General features: G+C 42.0%; 1 long non-coding RNA gene across 2 annotated transcripts in view; it reads right to left on the reverse strand.

The window, feature by feature from the left end:
* LOC141084290 (uncharacterized) overlaps positions 1-23,630 on the reverse strand; it is a 156,676-nt gene that overhangs the window by 106,554 nt on the left and 26,492 nt on the right. The gene's annotated exons all lie outside the window — the stretch shown is intronic.

Consider the following 23,630-nt stretch of genomic DNA (forward strand, 5'->3'; position numbering starts at 1 on the left):
TGTGCAAGTGACCAATTTCTTAGAAGCTTCATTACTTTTGACACTGATTTATGTGCTTTGCTTTCTGACAGAACTGTGTTTTGCGCTCATAGCATAGCAATAAACACATAAATCAAAACAGATACCAAGAGGAATGAGGGCCCTGCTCGCAAGCTTACAATCTATAAGGAAATAGGGGAGACACAAAAGGTGGGTGGTAACAATTGCTTTTATTGTTTTAATTGTTTGGACCACCCCTAGTGTAAGAATTGTGTGTTCCTGTTGCTGCATGAACCAGTTAACAGTCTAAATATGTAACAGTACAGACACAGAGGGCTATTAAATGCAAAAAGCATGTGAGAACATGATGCGAGGAACCAGGCTATGGTAAAACATATTGATATGAGCCACACAGGGATATTTAGGTTAATGCGTTGAGGCTATAGGCCAGTCTGAACAAATGCGTTTTTAAGGCACGCTTAAAACTGCGGGGATTGGGGATTAATCATACTAGCCTGGGTAGTGCATTCCAAAGAGTTGGCGCGGCACGTGAAAAGTCTTGGAGACGGGAGTGGGAGGTTCTGATTAATGAGGATGTTAACCTCAGGTAATTAGCAGAATGGAGGGCATGGGTAGGGTGGTAGGCTGAGACGAGAGAGGAGATGTAGGGTGGTGCTGAGCCATGGAGGGCTTTGTGGGTGAGGGTAATACTGAATTCTGGAGTGGATGGGTAGCCAGTGTAAGGACTGGCACAAGGTAGAGGCATCTTTGAAGTTTATGGAATTCATACATGACAGGTAGGATTCTATAAGAAGGAACTTTGGGGCAAGTGGCATGGGTAGTGTTGAGCAATGAATAGAGTATTAACAACTATGATTTTAGAGAAAACACTAGTGATGAGCGAGTATACTCGTTACTCGAGATTTCCTGAGCATGCTCGGGTGTCCTCCGAGTATTTGGATGTACTCGGAGATTTAGTTTCTCTCGCTGTAGCTGCATGATTTGCAGCTGCTAGACAGCCTGAATATATGTGGGGAATTCCTAACAAACAGGCAATCCCCACATGTATTCAGGCTGGCTAGCAGCCACAAATCATGCAGCTATGGCAGCAGAAACTAAATCTCCGAGCACGCCAAAATACTCGGAGATCACCCGAGCATGCTCAGGAAATCTCGAGTAATGAGTGTACTCGCTCATCACTAGAAAACACTGATACATAAGTGTGTGATGAACTTTCATAATATTGCAATGTACTACTGATGTGTTGTGAATTATTATGCTAAACATTGCTACTAATTCTTTGCCAGCTATTCATTCCTGAAGTTAATATGAAGTAACAATGATCATGTGCTGCCACAATGTCTAATTCTCTATGAAAAGTACTACTGATATGGATTTTAAACTGATACAAAGAGCCATGATGCTTTTCAGTAAACCTAGTGGACTCCATGTCTTTGGCACAGGACAGGACAGGAACAATCACTGAATTCAACAATTGTATGTCATCTAAAAGTATTCACAGCCTCATGAGCAGCAAAAGCTGGAGAATGTATGGTGCATTAAAGAGGAACTTGTCACCATGGTTTTATATATGGAATCAGTGGTGTAACTGTATAAGTATTTATCCTCCTATGAAAATGTTCCCTTTTTTCAGAGATTTATGAGAAATCTATTAAAAAAAGTCATATGTAAATTAGACTAGAAGTGCACTGGGGCGAACCAGTGCTCTGGAAAGAAGTAGTAAGAGCGTATTGATTAGTCATCAGTGTATTTACAGCCCAATTTGTTTATAGCTTCTATGCTAGATTTCTCATGACTGGCACATATGTAAAAATGTGATCACAGGTTCCCATTAAGTTTCCCTTGACAAGTGAAAGCTACCAACAGGTGATACTTTAACCCCTTTACCACCTTGGATTTTTCCGTATTTGCTTTTTCGTTTTTTCCACCCCTTCTTCCCAGAGCCATAACTTTTTTATTTGTCCGTCAATATGGACTGCAAAATTCTCTTGGGAGCCACGCCCCCTAAAGATCGTAAACATTCCCCTATATAAAAGCATACTCAAGGGAGCAGCATGAATAGAATAAGAGAAAAAACTGGCCACTTTTGACCTGGTGACAGGTCCTCTTTAAGAGTAGATTTTACTTAGCATATAGCTGTTTTAATGCTATCACAGTGTTTATAAGCGATGGTTTCATGGAACCTTTGGATTATCTAGAACCAAGTGAGGGTTTCTAGTAACACGTGCTGTCATTTTTGCAATGAGATTGAAAAAATTATTTCATCCTGTTCAAAACAGTCTGGTACAGTGGTAGTAATTAGTGATGAGCAAGTATATTCGTTGCTCGGGTTTTCCCGAGCACACTCGGGTGTCTTCCGAGTATTTTGGCTTGCTCGGAGATTCAGTTTTTGTCGCCTCAGCTGCATGACTTGGGGCTGCTGGCCAGCCTGAATACATGTGGAGATTGCCTAACAAACAGGCATTCCTCACATGTATTCAGGCTGTCCAGCAGCCACAAATCATGCAGCTGCGTCACCAGAAACTAAATCTCTGAGCACATCCAAATACGAGGTCACCCGAGCATGCTCAGAAAAACCCAAGCCAGGAGTATAATCACTCATCACTAGTAGTAAAACAACCTCACTATCATTTTTATTTTCCCAAATTTTTGAAGCATGTGCTAGCAAAATTTTCATGGGTGTCACTTCTGGTACACATATTATGGGTTCACCTCCTATGCCCTTTATTTATTGCTTGGGTATCAATCTAACTGTTTTTGTATCCATTTATTTTATTCACATATATAGTGCCATTAATTCCATCATCATCACTGTCCCTGATGGGGCTCACAATCTAGATTCCCTATCAGTATGCCTTTGGAGTGTGGGAGGAAACCGGAGTACCCAGAGGAAACCCACACTAACACAGGGAGAATATACAAACTCCTTGCAGATGTTGTCCTTGGTGGGTTTTGACCCAGGACCCCAGCGCTGCAAAGCAACAGTGCTAACCACTGAACCACCATGCTATGCATCTAGTTACCTTACATTTATATGGTCAGTTTTAATGTTCAGTAAACTGTATATATTTATTCATTTATTTATAAAGCAGTAGAAAGACACTTATTATAAGGTATAGAGCAAAGAAAAAAAGTATTTTGTACATTCCTATATTGTAAAACAAAGGTGTACAAATGTTTTACTGCAATAAAATATATTGAAGCTCTAATCTGTCAGGCCCATGCCAATCTCCCAGCGCTGCTTCCCCGGGTACACAGAATAAGCAAATATCAGCATGCTGTCTAAAAATAGAGGTAATCTGTATTCAGAAATGTCATGTCTGCTGTCACAATCAATGCTGCTGAAGTGCTGCTGTGAGCTAATACCCAAATCAAAGCAATTATGGTGCATTTGCTTATTGGCTCTATTAGGACCTTCATCACCTTTGATATGGAAATCTGAAAGCAGGAAAGAAAGGTGTCAAAAATACCTTGACACTCAAAGCTCAGTAAAGGACTTGCTAATGAGATACACAATAAAGAGAAAAAAGACAAGGCAAATCTGTATATATTGTCATGTAAAGCATATTTCCATCGAGTTAAATGAAATATGTAAAGTATCAGTAAAGGGTTAAACCTACAGTTGCCATAAAGGTAATGGTACAAATACTCATCAGACTATAAGAGGTGATCGGACTAAAGGGGGTTTTACACATAGCGATATCGCTAGCAATATCGCTAAAGCGTCACCGATTTTGTGACACAGCAGTGATATTGCTAGCGATATCGCTACATGTGATACTTACTTCCGACCTGCTCCCCTGCTGTCTGTCGCTGATCGCGCAAGATCGGCCGTGTCCATTTCTCGTCGGGCGCTTCCTGCCGGCGCCGACGAGCGACGTGTGGGCGCGGGCGGGAGGACATCAGCATCGCTGCGTGTGAAAGGTAAGTAACGACCACTGCTGCGTCGCTGCATCGCTGTGAGATCTGCCTGTGTGGCAGCTCACTAGCGACCATTTAGCGATGCACCAGCGATCCTGACCAGGTCGCATCGTGGTCGGATCGCTGGTGCATTGCTAAATGTAAAGGGGCCTTAAGATCATGAAACACAGCCCCTTTGTTGTAAGCAATTATAAACAGGTGCCCTCCTCAACTGCATATTAATTCACCACTGTGTGTGTATATATATATATAATATACATATAAATATAATATAATATACAGTATATATATTTCTATACACGGTATCCAAATATTTTTGTTCATTGTACACGGCCCCAATAAATCTTCCTAAGGACCCACAAGATGTGTGGTATCAGAATACAGTGATGCAGAGGTAGTTGGCGCATCACGTAGCCTATCTACAAAGACCGTGCGCAGTGAATATAAAGGCAATACTCGATCTGGGTGGGAGCATAGATAAGATTGTTAATTTTCATGACTGCAGTCCTATGAAATTAAAAAAAAACCTTGGAAAACCCTATTAATGTTTAAGCTTTTCCACATTATATCTCAAATGCTGAAAAATATGAACCATTAGCGATTGAACATGTAGAAAAGTTTACATTCTTTCTCCACATCCTATTAAGGCAGTTTTAGTCTTTACTAGAGAGTCCCTTGTGTTCTCTATAAAACAATAGTGAACGCCATGATCAGCAGGATTTGGGCAGTGAAAACTGCTGGTGTTCACTGAAATTAAGAAATACTCATTGGTTTCTATAGCTAGCCTGTGTGCTATTGAGGTTGAAGGATTATGGCACATCTGAAGCTTTATGTAGTGCATATTTTTATAAAGAAATATCATAATCACTCCTTAGTCTCTTCCCACTGCATCAATATTTTGTTTTCTCACCTTCATCTTATATCCCCTGCTTTTAATTTTTACTTTTTGCTCTTTTTAAAATGTGAGACATTTTGTGAACCTGTAATCAGAGTTTTAAGGCTGTGTGCACACGCTGCGGATTTTGCTGCGGTTCCGCAGTGGTTTTGGCCGCTGCGGACCCGCAGCAGTTTCTGCTGCGGTGTACAGTACCATGATTCCCTATGGGAATCAAAAACCGCAATGCAGATGGTGCGGAATTTTCCGCGCGGATTATCTGCGGTTTTCAATCCGCAGAAAGAATTGACATGTCAATTCTTTCTGCGGATTCTCCTGCGGTTTGCCATCTCCTCCATTTGAGGAGATGGAAAACCGCAGGGCAAAACCGCAGAGCAATCCGCAGGTAAAACCGCAGGTCTTTTGACCTGCGGTTTCACCTGCGGATTTTACAAAATCCGCGCGGATGAATCCGCACATAATCCGCAGCGTGTGCACACAGCCTTAAGGTAAGCAAAGGTGACATTGAGACTGCTGGGAGGTAAGTCATAATGGCACAAATTTTACATATTCACATGTACTAGTGATAAAAGAAGTGTTCTCATCAGAACTTACCGTATATTATCTTAATACATTGCAGTCATAATCCTATATAGCATTGTGTACTTGCAATTGCTCATTTTGCCTTCCTACCCAGCTAATTCTTCTCCTTTCCATTAGGTCTATGACATCACATGATTAAAAACTGATGAACTGAATCTTAAGTTCTATGTAAAAACCGGAGGTCAATTTTCCCTGTATGAGTCATAATTCACACAAAGGTCCCTGGCAGGTGGGAGGAGGAGAGCAGCTGGGTCAGGAGTTGAAGAGTGGAATGATAACTGCAGGGAAAAGAGACTTCCTGTTTCTACATAGAACAGAGAAAAGAGAAGAATTAGCTGGGTAGAAAGGCAAGATGAGCAATTGTAAGTACACAGTGATATATAATATGATTACTGCAATATATTACCATAAGTTGATAAAAACTTTGATGGGAGGAAGACTGCTTCTTAACAAAAACATGATGCTGAGTATGCTTTATAATGGAGAGGTCCATGGAGGGAGGTCTTGGAGCTGCCACAAGATTAATCCAAATTAGACGAGCCAATTCACATGTGGAGGGTGCACGTCCAAGCTACTTAGCATAGCAGAATCAGGAAAAAAGGAGATTGACGGCACTCCAGGAATAAAGAAAAAAAAATAGTGCACACCAGGCACTCGAAACGCGTCAGGCAACTTGATTTTAATATGGCTTAATTTGCCACAATAAAATATTTTTTTTTCTTTATTCCTGGAGTGCTGTCAATCTCTTTTTTTCATGCTTTATAATGCTTTTAATAGCATTGCCTTTTTTTTTATATTTGTAAATAAAAACTTTTTTCCAGACTTTTTTTTTTTTCAGAAAAGCAAATCTATATCACTGAACATAATGTAAATAGAAATTCATCGCTACAGATGGTTTCAACTTGCAGTGATAAAGAAAAATCATAATCTGCCATACAGAAATGCTTGAGGAGGGTTAGTCAGGCACCAACTTAAGTGCTACAAGTTTGCGTAATTGTGCACCACCAGAAAGACAATTTATTGTTATACAACGAGCAACAGATTTTAAATTGCTACACACCAACAACAATAGGATTTATATAATTTATTTGCACTTCACAACTGTCAAGAGTGAAAAAGACATTTCGTGTGCTTTTACTTTTGACAAGCTTGATACTTTTGGTAGACTCAGTATCTAAAGTTTCAGAAATGTAACAGGCAAAAAACTAACAATTACAATTCTATTCCTGCTACAAGGTAATATAGTATTATACATTAAAGGGAACCTGACAACTGATTACAAACCACAGGTAGCATGAACCATACACCGGGACTGTTGGTGAAACCATTCTGAAATGCTCCAGTGATTCAGAGAAAACATATTTTGAAAAGCCACTTGGTGACAATGCGACTAGGATGAATAGTCGAAGAGGGAGGTCCCCAGAAAAGTCTACTCATCCCACTCGTCTATACAGACAGGTTTCTCCCTGTACATACAAATAGGGAGAGAATGGTCAGTTTAACATAGAGGTATGGGGAGAAGCCACCAGGACATTCTTCTTGGACTAGTCAGTAAATTTGCATGGTTCGGGCAGCTTGAGTCTGCTATTAGGTTCAGAGGAGAATATACATGGCTGAAAAATGGAGCTGGTCCCTGATTGATGCAGCCCATGGTTCGGGCAGCATGAATCACCTATTAGGTTCCCCTTAAATAACTTGAAATTAGTTGCAATGCATATATCTAAAGGAAAAAACACTGTATGAATTATTCTTTTACTAAAAGAGCAGGTAGACGATGCTACTGTATTATACTGCAAATTGATTTAAAAGGAGGAAATTAGGAGATTGCTCTCGAAATAGACATAATCTATGCCCTATGCCTAAAATATAAAATCACTGCTTCACCAAGCTTATGCTAGTATAAAACAAAGTCATCTGATATCCTTAGCAATGCATCTTTAAAGCCTTCCACTTTACCAAAAGGACCATTTTTGTGTTGATGGGTCTCTTCTATTATGTGGTTAAATGGGAATGGTGCTTATATTAAACTTTACGTAAATTAATAGTACAACCAAATCTAACAAATGTTATAATATAGCTTGTTGCATAAATCTTCTTACTTATCCCCTTATGATCCATTTCCTCCTACGTCCTGAACTCACCATGCTGTCTGAAAAAAAACAACAGTTCAACTCTGCCTTGCTCAAGTCAAGATGGACTGCCAGCACAGTAAGTTTTCAGGTATTGTACTCTATGGAGAGGGGATGAGTGAGGAGTAGTGAAGAGCAGAGTAAGAAAACAAACAGTGACAGACACAGAAAGATTATGCTGATCTTTCTAACAAGTCTTTTACCTCATATCCTCATCTGGATTCACACTTAACACATCTCAGATCTCATTTCCTCTATGTTGTTATTCCTCTGTCTGTGTGCTAACAAAGGAATGAAGAGCAGGGATCTATCCCTTGCTGCTGTATTGTATGTGTGAAAAATTATAGCAGCTAGTATCCTTCCACCAGCTCAGTGTCAATTGCAAAGTTAGAGATAGCGCCTTTAGAAGGGAAATCTTGTTAAAATGTACGATACATGTCATACACCAAATAAAGTCTTATTCCTCATGTACACCCACAACACCTCTTTAAAGTGTAGTTACTAATTAAGCGAGGACATACATATAAAGAAAAAAAGATTTGTTAATCCAAATGTCTATGTTCTTACATCCAAGTATATTATTCCAAGCTAGAGTAAACTGTAGTGAGAGCTGCCCACTTGCTTACACATAGAGTGCCAATGTGGGACATTCTTTCCGAAAGAGGAAGAGGATCAGTGACATTCCTCATCCATGTATCGCTGTACATAAGCCAGGAGAACACATAACATGAATATGTTTGCATGTTATCACCCCCGTAATGAATTGTAGAGCATATAGAGGGTGGTGCCTTTTTTCAGAAATTGAATGTGAAGATAAGTAGTTCTTCATCCATTCTTCAGCTCTTCCCGGTGCCACTCTAATCCAGTGCCCCCATCTTGTGACTACAACGCCTGACTGTTCGGAAGGCAGAGATGACGGTCACAGGCTCTCAATATAAGTTTTTGAAAACCTTGTTCTGGCTCTCATAGACCTACATTAAGTTGTAACTTCTGGATCACTCCAGCAAACACTGGAGCAATCCGGCAGGTCACAACCTGCAGAAGACCGATCAGAACCATACCAATAAAAGCTGAAGATGGCGATAAAAATATGTAGGGGTATGTTCCCACATGATTATCACAAGCAAAACAAAGCCAATGAAATAGATTTTATTGTGGAAAAGGTGCGTGTTTTATCCTAAGCATTGCAATCCGTTGTCACAACTACTGCATAGATTGACATGCTCTGGAATTCAAATCGTCACTGCAGAGCAATTTGTGCTGCAGATTTTTTCTGCAGTGTGAATGTGATTTTTTGAAATCTCATTCACAATTCTTCAACTGAGTCACACAGTGTATTGCCTACATGCAAATCCACAGCGGAAAATCTACCTTGTATTTGCAATGTGCGACATGCCTTAAAACTGCAGTATATTTTTAAACTCTTTATTTTTGATAATTGAAAATGATATGTCATGTAGAAATTATGCACAAGCTGTGCTCATCTTGAACTTGTATTTAATGGGAATATTGCATTTTATTAATTAATTAATATTGTTTTTATACTAGTTTCAACTTTTATCTTCAAACAATAATTTAATATTTATTTTTGTTACCAAAATTAAAATTTTAGCATTTAGCATCAGTGATAAACTATAATGAAAGGTACTAATAACTATATATAGATAATATATAGATGACAGACATAGTTTACTTCCTCCCCCTCCCTGTCCATTGAACATGTTATAGAGCATGCCCAGAAAACTCTTCTATAGACAAGCTCGAAACACCGTGTCTGCAAATTGAGATTCTGATTTGGCTTTTATCCTAAGTCATATTACAAGACTCGTTAAAGGGTTGATTGTGACTTGTAGGATCGCTACTACCAATAGGTGGCGCTGTAGAGTAAAAGTCCTCTTTCTTTCTGAAGAGGCAATTTGCATTCTATAGACATGAATATTTCAGATTTGTGTCTTACATTTCCCACATACAGTATCTGTGCTGTTAACAGAAGCTCAGGCAAAATGTCTGCACACATAATGTTAGGGCTGGCGGAATGCACCAAATAATAAAATAATAGTAAGGTGCGTTCGCTGCCCGGGGTCCACTGTGCAGGGGTGGTAAACTGCTGCTTAGTAATGGCAGAAGTATAAAGTGGTATACAAAAGGTCACACGTGGGTTAATGTCACCCAGTGTGAACAGGGCGAACTCTGTTACCTCACAGAGCCGCACTACCGCAGAACATAAATGCCGGAGCCTGTTTAGCTCACAGAGCTCGGCAACGGAGCGCACAGAATGCGGTCACAGAACTCTGCCCCAAGGACATGGGGTCAGAGTCCCTCTAGACCAGTGTTTCTCAACTCCAGTCCTCAAGACCCACCAACAGGTCATGTTTTCAGGATTTACTTAGTTTTGCACATGTGATGGAATTAATGCTTGAGCAGGTGTTGAAATCACCTGTGCAATGCTAAGGATATCCTGAAAACTTGACCTGTTGGTGGATCTTGAGGACTGGAGTTGAGAAACACTGCTCTAGACTTTCTGAGCGTGCGGAGTCGCACCTGCGGACGCCACTATAGATGCTGACTATGGTGGAGTGTCGAGCACGTGCACCATGGCGTGCAGAGCCACCGGTGGACACTGATGCCAGTCTCAGACTCTGTCTCTACCTACACCTAAGCCTGGGCACTTAACAGGCTAGGCTGCACAACACATGCATACCAAGGGTAGGGGTTTCTTAATGAGTCATTCACCAGAGACAGTCATACATGCATACAACACTCACTCCTCGTAGTCTGGTAGTGCAGTCTATACTAGCACATGGCCGAGCGGCCATGCAAACCTTTTATAGTAGTGTCCTTCCGGGACCTTCCTGACCTTCCTATCCGAGCTGGAGAAGGACCTGAGCATGTGACCTCCGATCTCCAATGAGAGATCGTTCCACGGGCATGCTCAGTGGACCGAAAGGAGGACTTAGTCCCTGGAGTAGCTTGCTGCTGACCAGAATGCGTTGCTATAGCTGGACCAGAGGTGGCAGCAGCAACCAAACCCACAGATCTGGCTTTCAATTAGGTGATAATGTACATTCTCTTTTAAAATTGATAGCTATCCAACTATCCAAGGTTAAAACCACTCCATCAGTTAATTAATCTGTAAAGTGCATTTTATTAAGACGGGTATAAATAAATTGGAATTTAGGTAATTTACTTATAGTTAAGCTTTTTTCAATGCCCAATAATGTTTATCTCACCATACAGTACATTGAAAAAGTATTCATACTCCATGAACTTTTCTACATTTTTTCATGTTACACCCACAAAATTAAGCATTATTTTATTGGGATTTTATGTAATATACCAACATAAAGTGACAAGTATCTGTGAAGTGAAAAGGATATGATACATTGTTTTTTAATTAGAAAACTTCAGAAAGAGGAAAAAATCCTCCAAAAAATCAGGAAAAAACCAGACAGGCCTAAATGCATCTGCACTAAACAGGGTGCAGTGGACCCAAGTAAAATGGCAAGTGCACAGGTGCAATAACACCAAATGAGACAGCCAGCTTACAATCAGGGATTGGCCGTGTGGCACACCAGTGCAAAAAATAATCTGTATGTGGCAGTGTTCACACAGGGAATGCAGAGCTTCTGGTTCACAGCCTCTTAGTAACACCATATAGGGGGGCTGCCCAGTGCTAACTAAAATGCATCCCATGTGAACAGAGGCCACAGTTAACAGAACCATTTGGGCCCAACTGCACCCTGTGGTTTTTTAATTATTTTAAAAACATTAATCTGAAAAACTGTGACTTGCATATGTATTCAGTCCCCTGTAGTCTGACACCCCTAAATAACAATTCTGAGTGACCAAATGCCTCCAAAAGTCACATACTTAGTAAAATCAGAACACCTGTGTGTAATTTCTTCTCAGTATAACTACAGCTGTTCTGTGAAGGCCTCGTAGGTTTCTATGAAAACATTAGGGATTAAACAGCACCATGAAAGCCGAGGAAAACATCAGACAGGTCAAGGATAAAGTTGTAAAGAACACTAAAGCAGGGTTAGGTTATAAAAAAGACCGAGCTCTGATCATCTTACAGAGCACTGTTCAATCAATCATCCAAAAAAGGAAGCAGTATGGTACAACTGCAAATGTACCAAAACACAGTGGTCCACCTAAACTGACATTCAAAACAAGGAGAGCACTAATGAGAGAAGCAAACAAGAGGCCTATGGTCACTCTGGAGGAGCTGCAGAGATCCACAGCTCAGGTGGAAGAATCTGTCCACAGGACAACTACCCTATTAGTCGCATTCCACAAATCTGGCCTTTTTGTTAGAGTGGCAAGAAGAAAAATATTTTTTGAAAGCAAGCCATAAGAAGTCCTGTTTGCAAAAAGCAATGTAGGGGCACAGCTAGCATGTGGAAGAAGGTGTTCCAGATGGTGTTTTCAGACTAGACCAAAGTAGAACTTTTTAGCCTATATGCAAAATGTTTTGTGTAGCGGAAAACAAACTCTGTATGTCACCCTGAAACCCCCCACTGCCAAACATGGTGGTGGCAGCATAACGTTGTGTTGAGGCTTTTCTTTAGCAGGAACAGGGAAGCCGGTCAGAGTTGATGGGAAGATGGATGGAGCTAAATACAGGGTAATCTTGGAGGAAAACCTGTTGGAGGCTACAAAAGACTTGAGACTAAGTGTAGGTTCACCTTCCATCAGGTGAGCGACACTAACCACATACTGCCAGAGCTACAATCGAATAGTTTAGATCAAAAAATATTTATGAATGTTAAAGGCCCAGTCAACGTCCAGACCTAAATGCCATTGAGAATCTGTGGCAAGATTTGAAAATTGATGTTCACAGATGATCTCCAAAAGTCAATCCTCAAAAGACTTGAAGCAGTAAGTGTAGCGAAAGGTGGTCCCACAAAGTATTAACTCGGGGTGGAATACAAATGCACATCGTAATTTTCAGATTGATATTTTCAATATAATTAGAAAACCATGTATCATTTCCTTTGCACTTCACAAATACTTGCTACTTTGTGTTGGCATATCACATAAAATCTCAATAAAATAAATTTATGCTTGTGGGTGTAATCTGAAAAAAATGTGCAAAAGCTCATGGGTTATTATTATTATTATTATAATTATTATGATTATTATGCATTTATATAGCGCCATTTATTCCATGGCGCTTTACATGTGAAAAGGGGAAATATAGACAAGTATAGTAAGCATGTGTAAGACAAGGGACACACAAGTACATAAGGAGAGGGGACCCTGCCCGTGAGGGCTCGCAGTCTACTGGGATGGGTGAGGATACAGTAGGAGAGGGTAGAGCAGGTCATGCTGTGGTTCAGTAGACTGAGGATCATTGCAGTATTCATATGAATACTTCCTCAAGGCACTGTAAAACTGATTTTTTTTTAAGCTTACATTTCAAACTACATATAATTAGTAACATTTACATCCAATGTATAATAATTCCATAAATATAAATGTGTGCTTCAAAGCATTTTTTTCAAGGCCACTTTTGTAAGTAATATTGCATTTAAAGCAATATTTTATGCATTTTGTGATATACTCACTGTACATGAACAATAGGATATGTTATCTTATAAGCATTTTCTAAAAGAAGCTTGAATAGACTACATGGTTTACAATAGCTGGTTTTAAAAATCTATATGGTGATTATGACTTAAAAGAAGAGGAATCCATCATCATTACCTATGACTTCTGTTCATTCTCTCACTGTAATATGAAGAATTATCATTGCTATTTGTCAAATGAAGAAATGGGTGCCAATCATCTGGTTTCAAATATCACCTTCTTGGTGGTGTTGAAAAATATTTGGCTTGAATTGGGCGATGCTCACATCTTCTTTGGAGGTCTCATTGGGAACATCTTTTTCTGGTGTCTCTTTCTGTCATTTTCAATAAACAACGACCAATTCAGATGAGACCCATCAGGCCCCATTATAAGCATTATAAGTCAGTGGGATTCATTGTCCACAGCTGGCTCTTTTCTAACTTGCAATGGGTCCACCACTGCATCCGTTTAATGAGAACCATAATGCAGTTGCAAATAATGACTTATAATGATGTATAACTTCCTAAAATTGTTTTAGGGTACCTTTACAAAATTGTGGCCATTAAATGAACAATCTGAACAAAACTGATACATTGATCTATGTTTAACACTTGACTCATTAATTCTTTTTGGTATCAGCCATTAATACAACGATTCGACCATATCGTGGTCTTTTTCAAGTACAATAAGTAACAAGTGGAGCGGCCTTAAATGGTGTGGACAAACCAATCACCTTCAAGGTAACGCCCATTAGATTATATTTACACAAAATCTTTAGTATAACACATCAGATGATTAAAAACATCATTACATAATATAACATATAGATTACAGACATGCAGATATCATAATTATCAAAAACAGTGATGCAGAGTCCAAATAAACAATATTTTCAAATGTGATCGCCCAATCGCCATATAGCATAGTAATCACTATGGCAATAAAACACCAATCACCCCACATTATACATTTCCAAAGACACATGATCATCAAAGAACCAATAGTAGTGTGGTATGAGATTGCGCCAAAAGAGGCAGCTTATAATAGATACTCACACAAATTTATGAAAGAAAATGCCGCCACCAGCCACTGGATGACGCGCTGCATGTGCGCGCCACTGAGAAGGCCGGGACGAAATTTTGCGATGAACCGGCACCATGGATCCCGCGCATGAGCGATATCACCAGGCCCGGCACAACCAGCCAGAGTCCGCCCACCAATCAAACAGCGACGGCGCACACCATCACAGTCATCCCAGCCTAGGCCAAGCTATCGGCACCTGCATATCTAACAGGACGCCGGCACCCATCGGCGCATGGAAACCATCACATGACTGGTCACATGTCAGGTCATGTAAACAGATCACAACACGCCCACAGAATGTTAACATGTCCTGCAGAACCGCAGGACACCTAGCCTAATAACCAAATCCATGGTATATAGAGAGGCAGCGTTAACATTTCAAAATTGAAACACAATTCCTTTAATAGCAATATAAGACCACCATCATAGTGAAACCACTATAATATATAAATACCACAATAGCCCAATAACAATAATATAGGGGAGAAGAGAGGGCATGGGGATTGAACATCGTAAACCACATCATTAAACATAAAAATTAAAATGAAAAATAGAAGAATATATGCAATATTCAGGACTATTCAGTCCCCATGTCCTCAAATCGTTCCCAAACGCCCAACCTATAACAAAAGAAAGAAAAATAAAAATAAATCAAAAGCATCCAATTAACATATACAGAAAATGATAACATACAAAAGGGGGAGTCCTCAAGCAATACAAATATGCAGATTATAGTCTACATTCAAACATTTAGGCTGTAATGTATCTAACGTGGAAATCCACCTTAGCTCCTTTTTAATAATTTGATCCTATCACCCCCTCGTCTCAAACTAGGAACATCATCTATAACCCTAAATCTCAATTGATGACAGAGTGTTTGTAGTCAAAAAAATGCTTAGGCACTGGTAACTCCAATAACTTGGTCCTAATGGTGCTCTTGTGTTTACTGATCCTGGCTCTAATTTGACACAAGAGCACCATTAGCAATATGATAAAAGGGGATAGTTTTTATCACCCACACACTGGGAAAAGTTCTCTATAAGAAAGAGATATACATGTTCTTCTAGTTTTGTTGTCGATTTGATTAACTGCCCATGTGGGCTCATGTATGTAGGGGAGACAAATTCCACCTATCTTACCACTTATGGGACAATAGGTCGATACAAATGGGACACGTTTAGATGTCACCCTATCCCGTTTCTGACAAAACTCATTTAGCATCAAATTAAGAGCTTTTTCTTTGTAACGTTTAACATCCCCAGTAGGGTACCCCCTCTTGGTGAATTTATCACACATTTCATACATTGATGTTTGATCCCCATGCCCTCTCTTCTCCCCTATCTTATTGATATTGGGCTATTGTGGTATTTATATATTATAGTGATTTCACTATGATGGTGGTCTTATATTGCTATTAAAGGAATTGTGTTACAATTTTGAAATGTTAACGCTACCTCTCTACTTTATATACCATGGATTTGGTTATTAGGCTAGGTGTCCTGCGGTTCTGCAGGACATGTTGATATTCTGTGGGCGTGTTGTGATCTGTTTACATGACCTGTCATGTGACCGGTCATGTAACGGTTTCCATGCGCCGATGGGTGCCGGCGTCCTGTTAGATATGCAGGTGCCGATAGCTTGGCCTAGGCTGGGATGACTGTGATGGTGTGCGCCGTCGCTGTTTGATTGGGGGGCGGACTCTGGCTGGTTGAGCCGGGCCTGGTGATATCGCGCATGTGTGGGATCTATGGTGCCGGCTCATTGCGAGATTTCGTCCCGGCCTTCTCAGTGGCGCGCACATGCAGCGCGTCATCCAGTGGCTGGTGGCGGCAGTTTCTTTCATAAATTTGTGTGAGTATCTATTATAGGCTGCCTCTTTTGGCCCAATCTCATACCACACCACTATTGGTTCTTTGATGATCATGTGTCTTTGGAAATGTATAATGTGGGGTGACTGGTGTTTTATTGCCTTAGTGATTACTATGCTATATGGCGATTGGGCGATCACATTTGAAAATATTGTATATTTGGACTCTGCATCACTGTTTTTGATAATTATGATATCTGCATGTCTGTAATCTATATGTTATATTATGTAATGATGTTTTTAATCGTCTGATGTGTTATACTAAAGATTTTGTGTAAATATAATCTAATGGGTGTTACCTTGAAGGTGATTGGTTTGTCCACACCATTTAAGGCCGCTCCACTTGTCACTTATTGTACTTGAAAAAGACCACGATATGGTCGAAACATTGTATTAATGGCTGATTAAACTATTTCTTCACCTGGATTGGATGCTGTTCCGCTTTCATTTTTCCTGTAAGTTATGGTCCCTATTGGGTCCTGGGACTCTTGGAACGTGCATCCTAGTGAACATTCTGTGTGCTGTTGGCTGATATTGCTGTCTGAATTCTTTTTGGTAGTCACATACTGCAGTTACATATTATTCTATCCCAACTGGGATCACACTAGCAATAGTACAATATATAAGTTTTGCCTAGAGTCTAGGCAAACTGTGCAAAGAACATTTCTCATGCAGATGCACAAGGAAGGGGACAATAATCAGAAAGCAATTTTTAAATATTTGTTCATAAGTTTGATCTCTAGAAATAATACATATTAGATTTCTTCTACTACTGGGCTTCCTGGTACCCAATGCTTCCTGATCTCAGAATGACATTTCATGAGACCCATCTAAAGAAATTGTCAAACAATTAATCCATAGCTCTAAAATTCTACATTTCTTGCCTTAGATGTCTACAGTTGCAAATTGTGTTAAATTATAACTCTACGAAGCTAGACATTGATTTTTTGCTGTATTTGGTATTTCTTCTCCCTTTCTTTGGGACATGTCCTCTCATTAGATGGCGCCTCTTTTCTGTTTCATATCTAAATGATGACATCTAGCATGCACTATCCATAGTTGCTACCAATGACCATGGATGCTAGTCTATTACTTATATGCAAAAAGTGCTCGCCATTATGCTGATGTGTCCAACTTTATCTGTTCTACAATGGACTCAAGTTCTACATTTTGTTATCATATCAGTTCAATACAATTTTGCACCATCCAACAAAAAAATATACCCTATACATATACTTTTTTAAAAACATGGGAGCCTATGGCTTGGAGACAGAAGCATCTTTCATAGCCATTCTTTAAAAAAAAAAAAAAAAAAAAAATAGAAAAGATTATTTATACTTTTTTTTACCATGAAACCCTATGATTGATGGATGAACAACTGCCTCAATCTAGGCATTTATTGGACGTATACCTTTTTATTTTCATGTTTAGCAGCCATTAGCATAGGAAACAAACTTTTCCCTTCACCCATGACAGCACCACATGAGAGAGGGATCCGCCCCGCCAGGACAGGAACCTACTGAAACATAAGGGGCCGCACCTCTCCCCCGCTTCAGTTGGGTTCCTGTCCTGGAAAGGAATCCCTCTGACAGCGGCGGTGCCTGTCAGGATGAAAAGACCCAGGGCCGTCCCGGCGGGTAAAAATTGCAGGGCCAGCTTACCTGCGACGCCGGCTGTCGGCAGCTGGTAGCGCAGTCCCCGGGGTTTTGCCTGATTCGGGCCCCGGGTTCATGCGGGCACGTCCCGATGTCCTCCCTTCGGAGGTCCTCCCCGTGCCGCCCTCCCCCTGCGCGCGCCCGTCCTTCGCCTACATGCAGGGGAAGCCGGGGGCGGAGACCGGCATCTGACGTCAGCGGCGCAGAGGATTCTGGGAGCGCGACCGCTGACGTCATCAGGACGTGACGGTCATGGCGCCGGGCGCGACGCCGGCCAGGAGAAGCGGCTGGCGGTCGCGGGGGGAGGGGTAATGAGGGGCTCACTCACCGATAAAAGAAGGAGCAGAAGCGGCTGCAGGGGTGACAATGGCGTCTCAGGAGGATCGCTCACCGTCCCCATTGTCCCTGCCCCCATCGCAAGCTTCTGGTCGCAAGAGCCGCTCGAGCGGCAAAAGCAGCAGCCGTCCAAGTCACCGATCGAGGGACTCCTCGAGGTCAAAAGAGTGCAGAGCGCACGCTCCTTCGCAGCCCCAGAGCCCGGTATCAGTCTTTCCTGGGTGGTGAGTGATCTCTGTGAAAGTTAGACAATATTATAATAGGCCTTCCTATGTCTTTTTTTTTTATTAGGGAGGCAAAAAAGCCATAAGCAAAAAGAAAAATAGAGAATTTGCCATATGCCACAGCCCTTTAGCGAAAGACTACCCAAAGGACTTATGTGTCAGCTGTATCCAGCGGACTATGGCTGAAGAGGTGCCGAGCCTGGCAACAAACCTCAGATCGATAATAAAATCTGAGGTACAGGGCTCACTTAAAAAATTATTAAAAAAGAAGAGTAAGAGTAGGAAAGCCTCCCCGAGTTCCTCGTCAGGCTCCTCCTCTTCGGAGTATCAAGTTGAGCACGGGTCATCTTCATCCTCAGACAGTGATACGGGGGGCAGACCTTGCTTTCCCGTAGAAGATACGGACGCTCTCCTTAAAGCCATCAGGTCCACTATGGGCCTGCAGGAGGAGAAGGTAGAGAGATCACTGGAGGATGTAATGTTTGGCGGCCTGCAAGAAAGGAAAAAGCGTACCTTTCCGGTCAATGACAAGGTTCAGGCCCTAATCGAGAGAGAGTGGAAGAAACCGGAGAAGTCAGGTAGCCTTCCCTCCTCTTCAAAGCGAAGATACCCCTTCGAGGCTAAAGACACGGACGTCTGGGACAAGGTCCCAAAGATTGACGGAGCAGTGTCTAGGTCTTCCAAGAAGTCGGCCCTGCCCCTGGAGGATTCAGGGGTTTTGAGAGATCCCTTGGATAAAAAAGCGGACTCATACCTAAGGCACACTTGGGAGGCAGCGGCAGGGGGTCTGAAACCAGCAATAGCCGGCACCTGCACAGCCCGGTCATTAATGGTCTGGTTGCAACAACTTGAAGAAAAATTAGTCTCCAAAGTACCAAGAGAGAAAATATTAGGAGAAATGTACCTGCTACACGGAGCTGCCGCCTTCTTGGCTGACACCTCCGCCAACTCGATGAGGTTAACGGCAAGAGCAGCGGGGCTATCGAACGCCGCAAGACGGGCGTTATGGCTCAAAGGCTGCCCTGGGGACATTCAATCTAAGGCGAAATTATGCTCGTTACCATGTGATGGGCAGTTCCTGTTTGGAAAAAACCTGGATGACATCCTGGAAAAAGCCGGTGATAAAAAGAAGGGCTTCCCCAGATTCATGGGTGATCAGAGGAGACCGCCCTTTCAGAGGGGAAGGTTCAATCGAGGCCGTCCCCCGGGAGAGCGGAAAAGGTGGGACGACAAGAGGAAAAAAGAACCAGGGTTCATGTTTGGGGGAACTACCTCAACCGCCAAAAAATCCCCGCAATGACACCAGCCCTCCTGTGGGGGGAAGATTGAGGCTCTTTTCCCAAGAATGGGAGAAAATATCGGCCAACAATTGGATTCTGAACATTATAAAGAAAGGCCTAAAAATCCCCTTCTTCCAGCATCCAAGAGCTTCATTTGTGGTGACCCCCGTCAGAAAGGAACCAGGAGAGCAATCAGCCATAGAAACAGAAATCTTAGGACTGTTGGAGAAACAAGTTCTGATAGAGGTCCCAAAAGATCAAGAGAGAAGGGGGTTCTATTCTCCCCTCTTCCTAATAAAAAAACCCGACCTTTCCTTCAGAACGATAATAAATCTCAGGCGCCTCAATCAATGGATTATGAACCAAACATTCAAAATGGAATCAGTGACTTCGGCCATAAAGCTGTTACACCACAACTGCTTCATGGCCGTAATAGATTTGAAGGATGCCTATTACCATATCCCGATGCACCAAGAATACCAGAAATACCTGAGGGTAGCCCTATACATCCAGGGCGACCTCAGGCATTTTCAATTTACAGCTCTTCCGTTTGGCATCTCCATAGCGCCAAGGATTTTTACAAAAGTAATAGTGGAAATGACAGCTTTCCTTCGAATCCACAATGTGATTATGGTGCCTTACTTGGACGATTTTTTGGTGATTGGCAATTCAGAACATCACTGCGCACATCAGGTAGAGAAAATAACAGAGACCCTGCAAGAACTGGGTTGGATGGTAAACTTAAAAAAATCAAAACTTCAACCCCTAAGGAAACAAACATTTCTAGGTTTCGTCTTGGACTCCGACCGTCAAGCTTGTCTCTTGCCAGAGAAAAAACTAGAGAAGGTGAGAGAAATGACCCTTACGGCAATACAGCATCCTCACATGACCCTAAGAAGGGCAATGTCCCTGTTGGGCACGCTAACAGCCTGTATCCCGGCGGTCAACTGGGCACAGTTTCATACCCGACAACTGCAGGCGGAAATCTTGTCAGCCCAGAGACGATTGAAAGGGCGTTTAGAAGGGAAGCTGGAACTTTCCGAAAGGGGAAAAAACTCTCTCACTTGGTGGCTAGACGGCACAAATTTAGCAGGGGGAACTTTGTGGCACAGGCCCGTGTCCGATGTAATATTGACGGACGCAAGCTCCTCGGGATGGGGGGCACACCTGAGAGAACATATGGCCCAAGGGTCCTGGGGTCACATAGAGCAGAAGGCTTCCTCCAACTTAAGAGAGTTAAGAGCGATAAACAGAGCCCTAGAGGCATTCATTCCCATGTTACAGGGTCAAAACGTCCGAATTATGTCAGACAACAGGGTGGCAGTGGCGTATGTCAACCACCAGGGAGGGACAAGGTCAAACTCCCTAATGGACGAAGCCAAAAGAATCTTCCTCAAAGCAGAACAACATCTGACCTCCCTAACAGCCCTGCACATCAAAGGGACAGAAAATGTTCAAGCCGACTTTCTAAGCCGCAACAAATTAAAACAGGGAGAGTGGGCCTTAAATCGTGTAATATTCCAGAGGATAGTACAGTTATGGGGGCAGCCAGTGATCGACCTCTTTGCCACCAAAAACAACCGGCAAGTGAGGAGGTTCTGCTCATTAAACCCAGGGGAAAACCCGTGGGCAGTAGACGCTCTACAAATCCCGTGGCTGTTCAAACTGAGCTATGCCTTTCCCCCAGTAGCGTTAATCCCGGCAGTGGTAAAAAAGATAAGAGACGAGCAAGCCAGAGTAATCATCATAGCCCCGTTCTGGCCAAAAAGACCGTGGTTTTCACTACTACAAATGATGTCTCTCTCGGACCCGTGGGTACTGCCAGAAATTCCAGATTTATTAGCTCAGGGGCCGATATTCCACAAACAAGTCAAGGGGCTCCATCTGACGGCGTGGAATTTGAGAGGGCACTTTTGAGAGATAAAGGGTTTTCCCCGGGGTTGGTGACTACTCTAATGAAAAGTAGAAAACCAATAACAACCAACATATATGGCAGGACGTGGAAGAAATTCCTACAATTCCTGGGAAAACCGTTAGGTCAAGAACCCCCAATCGAGTCCATCTTGGAGTTCTTGCAGGCAGGCCTACAGCTAGGCCTGGCGGTTAATACCCTCAAGGTACAGGTTTCAGCGCTGGGTGCAATATACAATTGCAATATAGCGGCAAACAGATGGGTAGCCAGATTCATAAAATCTTGCCACAGATCTAGGCCAGTTTCCTTACCGAAAATAGCTCCATGGGATCTAAATCTGGTACTGGAATCCCTTACGAAGGAGCCGTTTGAACCCATACAGCAGATTTCAACTAAAAATCTCACCCTAAAAACCATCATTTTGGTAGCTCTAACGTCGGTACGTAGAGTTAGCGACTTGCAGGCCCTTTCAGTCAACCCACCATATACCCAGATATACCAGGATAGGGTGGTTATGAGAACAGACCCTGCTTACTTGCCGAAAGTAGTAACTAACTTTCACCGAAACCAAGAAATTGTCCTCCCTTCCTTTTGCGAGAATCCGAAAAACCCAGGGGAGGAGAAATTTCATAGCCTAGACGTTAAAAGAACCCTAGTAGAGTATATATCTATAACCAGCCAGTGGAGGAGGTCCCAGTCCCTATTTGTAGCCTTCCAGGGTGCTAGGAAAGGTTATGGAGTGTCAAAGGGGACTATTGCCCGATGGATTAGGGAGGCCATTAGTGTAGCCTATTCAGCTAGTGGCGTCCCGGTTCCTGACGGCATCAAGGCTCATTCCACCAGAGCCGTGGCGACCTCCTGGGCTGAGAAAGCAGAGGTATCAATAGAGCAAATTTGTAAGGCCGCTACCTGGGCCTCACCCTCAACTTTCTTTAGACACTATAGACTAAATCTATCCTCCTCGGCTGACTTGACCTTTGGTAGAAGGGTGCTGCAAGCGGTGGTCCCTCCCTAAGGTGTTCGAAGTCTCCAGAATCTCTCATGTGGTGCTGTCATGGGTGAAGGGAAAACCACCATGGTTACTTACCGGTAGCCGGTTTTTCCGGAACCCATGACAGCACCCGTATATTTCCCCCCCTTTTCACCGTTTGGGTGTGCACAATAGTCGGGTGTATTTGTGTGATGTGGTGTTGGATAAATATGTAACTAACCGGGAAGTCCTCTCAAGTGCTCTGTAATCCAACTGAAGCGGGGGAGAGGTGCCGCCCCTTATGTTTCAGTAGGTTCCTGTCCTGGCGGGGCGGATCCCTCTCTCATGTGGTGCTGTCATGGGTTCCGGAAAAACCGGCTACCGGTAAGTAACCATGGTGGTATCATGTTGCTAAATATTTTATTATAATTGTTTGAAAATAAAAGGAATTAACATTTTTAAATGATTTTGCATTACTCGCTATCACTTCCTAATATTAAATGTAGTTAAAATTGCTGATTATCTTGCATCAATTAAATATGCAGTATCATCCAAGTCACACTAGCTCTGTAACAATAAAGATTAACAAGACACGTAAGAATCATACCAGTACTTAATTCACTAGATCTAAAAACTAAACCAAAACTTATACTATAATAATATAACAAAAATGTATACAATTGTAATCACATGCTCATACTTTTCTCTACTTTACTCTATCAGGTAAGAATGATAAGATGCTCCTCTCACTTATTTTTCACAGTCATTTCACAGGTTAAGTGTGCCTTGAATAATTGGCCATATTAAAAGTCAGGCAGAAAGACAAGTCATGCTGTGGAGGAGAAGGTAGCTGTATGCAGCAATACTTCATGAAGGCAATGCGATTGACGTGAATGTTTACCAGACCAATAGTCAATCAGAAAAGTCTTGAAGGGTATATTTGAAGAGTATTTCAATTGAAAAGCTCTATACATAGATCTTTTAAATATATTATAGCTATTAAAGGGTGTAAGCTTGTTCCAAAACAGTAATCTCTGCCTAGGCTGCCAACTCGCCTGGGCTATTCCCTGTTCTTAGTTTACATCTGTGGCTCTCCAGCATCCTGCTCATAATTAAAGCCTCCCATACTCTCTACATGGTTTGGCTAATTTTTTGAGTGGTAGTTATCTACCCTTACTCTCCCATACACAGGAGGATGCACACTG

The sequence above is a fragment of the Dendrobates tinctorius genome, unplaced genomic scaffold, assembly GCF_039654945.1.
Source record: "Dendrobates tinctorius isolate UK_male_01 unplaced genomic scaffold, ASM3965494v1 ptg000005l, whole genome shotgun sequence".
In the NCBI taxonomy this organism is placed as follows: Eukaryota; Metazoa; Chordata; class Amphibia; order Anura; family Dendrobatidae; genus Dendrobates; species Dendrobates tinctorius.